The following is a 5,901-nucleotide window of genomic DNA, read 5'->3' on the forward strand; positions in this document are numbered from 1 at the left end:
CATGCTGATCGCTTCCACCCGGTCACCTCCCCACTCTCCCAACCTAGCTGAGGGTCACTGTGACCAAAATTAATGTCTGCTTTGCTGATGAGCTGCTAGGGGCTGCAGCTCAGCACTCTAATTTAAATGAGGCCCGAGGCCCAATTTCTACAGATTCTGAACTGACCTGTTAATGCAACAAAGCCAGACTTTTGATCTGCAACCTGCAATGCAAGACACGTCAATCATTTTAAGAATGCAGAGCACTTAAACCTTCTATCCTTAAATTAACTTCGTTCAGTGATCCCATTCTTACAAAACAGTGTATCCTCTCCCATAAGTAGCAGAAGATTTACTAGTGTGTTTTTATGTGTATTAAAAATCTTACATCTGTGTCCATCTTCCTGTATCAACTTTTTCCATTATAAGTTCCGAGGTCCACATTTATAATGGAACTTGCTTATGTAAACTTGTCGTGCTAATTACACTGAGTGGCAGCAATGTAGTACATCAGTTATGTGCCTCCCAGCTCGTCAATCTTGAAATGCCTATGCTGCAACCAACTGTACATTTTTGCTTCAAACATTTCCGCAGTATTGCATAAAAATAATGACAATGTATGACTTTAAAATAGGGCTTGAATTACATCTCCACATCTTGGTCCAATTATTCCCTGTCCTCTAACCCCCTTTCACCTGAAGATTTCACTCTCTGTGCAAAGTCATAGGAGATCAACTAGTAATATTGAAATGTGTGTGTGGATCACACACTTCATTGAAAACTAGTATTTAAACATCTCCTATGGATATTTCTATATTCAAAAAGTCCACACTTGCCTATTGCATTTCCCAGTAATGCCAGTAGGTGGCTCTCTAAAGGAATTTCAATGTTAGATGGGGTAGAGGTAAGGGCAGCAAAGGGAATAAGGAGCTGGTAGAAAGGGGAGGGACTAATGAGGACATGATGGAAATGGGGTGGAGGGAAGCCCCAGTGATGTGCGGAGGGGATTGAAAGGGAGAGGCTGAGATTCACATTTTCCTTGTAGTCTCCATCGAAAGTACATTCTGGAGCCATCGGCACCTGCTTCCCCACCACACCACACTGCCCAGCCGAAAATAAAGAAAAAAAGAAATAGGCAGAGAGAGAAACAAAGAGTTAGGGAGAACAGAGAGAGACAAAAAAAAAGCAATACTTGCCCTTCTTGTGTTCTTGCTTTACTTAGTATATGTACAGCACTATTTTATTGAGTTCCTATTGACAAGTTGTGTATAATGCAGGTCGCTGCAGTACAACTTATCCATCACGTTACTTATGGATTCCCACTATTAAGCATGTAGGAAAATCTTGAAATAGTTAACTCCAATCCCCCAATCCATTTCTTTAATTCTCAGGCTCTTTCTTTCCTCTGTTAACTTATCTCACAGTTACACATTGGCTCTATGCCATCCTTGTTTTTGGTTGAACCCTTTGGGTCATTTTACCTTTACCAGAATTTTCAATTTAATCTTTCTGACTGCCTTGATTCTGCAATCCTACTAGATTGCTCGCCATTATAACCTGGCTCATGTTCGCAGTACTCATTTGTGCAGACATTGAGTTTGTAGAAGACCTGGCCCGTGATTATAAACTGGGTGTGTTTGGCCTTCCAATTTAGTGTGATACTTTATTTGAGCAAATATACCATCAAAAGCACTAACCTCGGAGGCTTTTTATAGTTCCAACAACACTGGCAGAACTCCCAGTACCACCGACTTATTCACTTTGTAATTTAGTTTCCTGTAGTCAACATTTCTAAAGCTCCTTGCCATACTTTTGCCGACGTTGGGTACCTCCATATCACATGAACATAACAATATCTTTCCCACATCGCCAACATTTATCTTGTAATATTATGCCAATTTTGAGTGGTTATAGGCTGTGACATTTTTTAAAATATTACATATATTATACTATACATGTAGTATTATAGTCCCTACCGCTTATAGCGGGCGCGTTGGTGCTAAGGCATTTTGTCTGGTATACGCTTTGGATGGTTTATACTTCAAAGTGTTCTGTTTAAACCCCTTTAATCTCCCCAGCCACTGACTATCCCTGAACTATCCTGTACTAATCAGGTACATGGGAGGTGCAGCTGGAACTTCGTGCTCTATAATTCTTATCAGCTCAAACCTTCCTCTGATGGAATGTACACCATAGTTACTGTGCAATGTTCTACGCAATTCTTACACTGACGGGACATGACAAAGAACCATGAACTCCTCACTGGCATTTCAATACTGATGCTTTCGGCCGAGATTAGTCAAGCTTGCTTCAATCTCTTCAGTTGAATTCCCCTTTTTCTCTATAACCAGGAAGTACAGTAGGTAACTGCACCTTAACAAGTTGTGAACTACTTACTGGACACGTACTTCTGCCTGAAAAAGTCACTGGGCTTAACACGCTGTAAGTGGCTATTTTGTAATTGACAATAATGGTAATGGCAAATGGTTTGAGCTATTTGCCCGATTTAAATGTGGACTGTTTAAGTGATGGGGACTGTGCATAGATTTAGCTCTTTCCTACCAATCCACTGCTTATCCAACAGTTCTACATATTCCTTACTATTATAACAAATATAAAAAGAAAATGTTGAATTCTCTGCTCCCAAATTATATTCAATTTATAACTCCAGTAATACCTATTTGAAGGCATTTTCATAGCCAAGGTAAAATCATTTGAAACTGCTCTGTAATGTCAGTTTGTTATTGTGATATTATTCCTTGTTATAGTAATATACTTCCAGGGAGCAATGGTTACCATGAACAAATAATGAGGCACGGTTTTCAGTCACATTTTTCCCACGGGCAAGTCACAGTGCTCAATGACAATGAGCAGCAGTTATCACAGACATGACCATATCCTACCAAAGAACCATTGAGTATAAAAGCAAAGTACTGCGGATGTTGGAAATCTGAAATATAAACAGAAAATGCTGGAAATACTCAGCAGTTCAGGCAGCATCTGTGGAGGGAGAAACAGCATTAACATTTCAGGTCGGTGATGTGCTTCCTCGGGTCTTCCTTGTTTGAGGAGGACTGCTGCTGCTGTGCCTGCTCCAAACGTATGGCAAGGTTGTGCAGGATGCAGCACACCACTGTGATGCGGGAGTTTCTGTGGGGCATATTGTAGGGTGCACGCCAACCTGTCCAGGCACCTGAACCTTTGTTTCAGGTGCTCTATGGTGTGCTCAGTTATGATCCTGGTAGTCCCATGGCTTTGATCATACCTGTGTTGCTCAGGTGTGGAATTGTGGAGGAACGTCATGAGCAATGTTCCCTCTAATTCTTTTATCCGTGTGCGGTCCCTTTAAATTTGTTGTGCGGCTGTGCATGCGCAACATCTTTTCCAGTGCCAACAGCTGGTGAGTGGCCTGCGCGGGACCTCCAAATCAATGTGCGGCCACACACCTTAGGGGGAATGTTGGTTATGAGTCACATATGTTGGGGGTATCCCTTGTCTACCAGCAGCCAGCCTGTCATGTTCGTGAAATGGTTGAATATTGGGGGGATGGTTGAGTGTTGCAGGATAAAAGCATTCACAGCTGCCTGGGTACTGTACACAAATTGGCATTGCTCTATTTCTGTGATCAGAGACAAGCTGCGAATTAATTGCATGGTAGCTCTTTGCGAAAGCGGCTCGCTGGTATTCCAGTGCCCTGATGCAACCTATGTGCAATCTATGACGCATGGACATGAGGGAAGCCAACCACTACTGCAAATCCCCGAGCTCCCTCATGTTGACTACTGACGTCAATGGGGAAAGTGAATTCCCATTGGTTAGCCTTGGGACACATTTTTTAGCATATAGATATGTTCATTTGGTGATTATGTATGAGACTATTCCTAAGTCTTTCTTCTTCTTAGGCAGTCCCTCGGAACCGAAGATGACTTGCTTCCACATTAAAAATGAGTTCGCAGGTGACTGATTAGTCCAATGCGGGACCTACAGTCTCTGTCACAGGTGGGGCAGACGGTGGTTGAAGGGGCGGGTGGGTGGGGTGCTTGGGTTGACGTGCGCTCCTTGCGCTGCCTGCGCTTGGCTTCCGCTTGCTCCCGCCGAAGAGACTCGAGGTGTTCGGCGCCTTCCTGGATGCTTCTCCTCCACTTTGTGCGGTCTTGGGCCAGGGATTCCCAGGCGTCGGTGGGGATGTTACACTTTTTCAAGGAGGCTTTGAGGGTGTCCTTGAAGCGTTTCCTCTGCCCACCTGGGGCTCTCTTGCCGTGCCGGAGCTCCGAGTAGAGCGCTTGTTTTGGGAGTCTCGTATCGGGCATGCAGACAATGTGACCCGTCCGTCGGAGCTGATCGAGCGTGGTCAAAGCTTCAATGCTGGGGATGTTGGCCTGAGCGAGAACACTGACGTTGGTGCGCCTATCCTGCCAATGGATTTGCAGGATCTTGTGGAGGCAGTGTTGGTGGTACCTCTTCAGTGTTTTGAGGTGCCTGCTGTACATGGTCCATGTCTCTGAGGCATACAGCAGGGCGAGTATCACTGCTGCTCTGTAGACCATGAGCTTAGTGCCGGGTTTGAGGTCCTGGTCCTCAAACACTCTCTTCCTCAGGCGACCGAAGGCTGCACTGGCACACTGAAGGCGGTGTTGGACTTCGTCGTCGACATCTGCCCTTGTTGACAGTAGGCTCCCGAGGTATGGAAAGTGGTCCACGTTGTCCAAGGCCTTGTTGTGGATTTTGATCATCTGGGGGCAGTACTGTGTGGCGGGGGCAGGTTGGTAGAGGACCTTTGTTTTATGGATGTTTAGTGTAAGGCCCATGCTCTCGCACATCTTACGTCTTTACACAACTCCCATATTCCTTCACATCTTATTATGTAAAAATTTACAACCTCTTAATTTCTGAGTTGCGTATATCAAAATGTGATTTACAGGCTTTAAGCGTTAGCCCATGCTACTTGCTAAATATTTTTTGGTATATTTCAAATCAGATTATAACCATGATCATATTTTAGCATTTTTAACTTTTTCTATAGACAAGATTTGGAAAATGAGTTAATTTTAAATGTACTTTAAAGCATAGTGTATTCATGCAAGTTAACTAGTTTTGATGTTGTTTCCCTATAGACTATAAAAAAAATAAGCAATTTGTTATCTTGGCTTAGTAATCAAAAAACACCTCACACCTGATTGTCTTTGGAACTGACTGGGCCTGAGCACTTGGCAGGGGGCTGACAGGCGTTCCCTTTTGGCTGTGAACAGTGGGAGATAAAAACACAACGCCACGGGCACTGGCATACAGAAGCAAAGGCTGTAAGAAGGTTCGAATGCAGTCAGAAATCTTTTTGTTTAAGTCAAGCTAGATGGCCCACTGATGTGGGGAAGTATACCATATACATTATGTAATATTATGCAATAACAAGTTATATTGATTGAAAGGGGGGGGTTGAGGAGAGGGGAGGTTGTTTTTGTGTGTTCCTGGGATGTGGGCGTCGCTGGCAAGGCCAGCATTTATTGTCCATCGCTAATAGCCCTTGAGAAGGTGGTGGTGAGCCGCCTTCTTGAACCGCTGCAGTCCGTGTGGTGAAGGCACTCCCACAATGCTGTTAGGGAGAGAATTCCAGGATTTTGACCCAGTGATGATGAAGGAATGGCAATATATTTCCAAGTCAGGATGGTGTGTGACTTGGAGGGGAACTTGCAGGTGATGGTGTTTCCGTGTACCTGCTGCCCTTGTCCTTCCAGGTGGAAGAAGTCATGGGTTTGGGAGGTGCTGCTGAAGAAGCCTTGGCGAGTTGTTGCAGTGCACCTTGTAGATGGTACACACTGCAGCCGGTGGTGGAGGGAGTGAATGTTTAGGGTGGTGGATGGGGTGCCAATCAAGCGGTTTGCTTTGTCTTGGATGGTGTCGAGCTCCTTCAGTGTTGTTGGAGCT

This window comes from Somniosus microcephalus, chromosome 4 (genome assembly GCF_052327205.1).
Source record: "Somniosus microcephalus isolate GS21.2 chromosome 4, FLI_Smic_1.0, whole genome shotgun sequence".
NCBI lineage: Eukaryota > Metazoa > Chordata > Chondrichthyes > Squaliformes > Somniosidae > Somniosus > Somniosus microcephalus.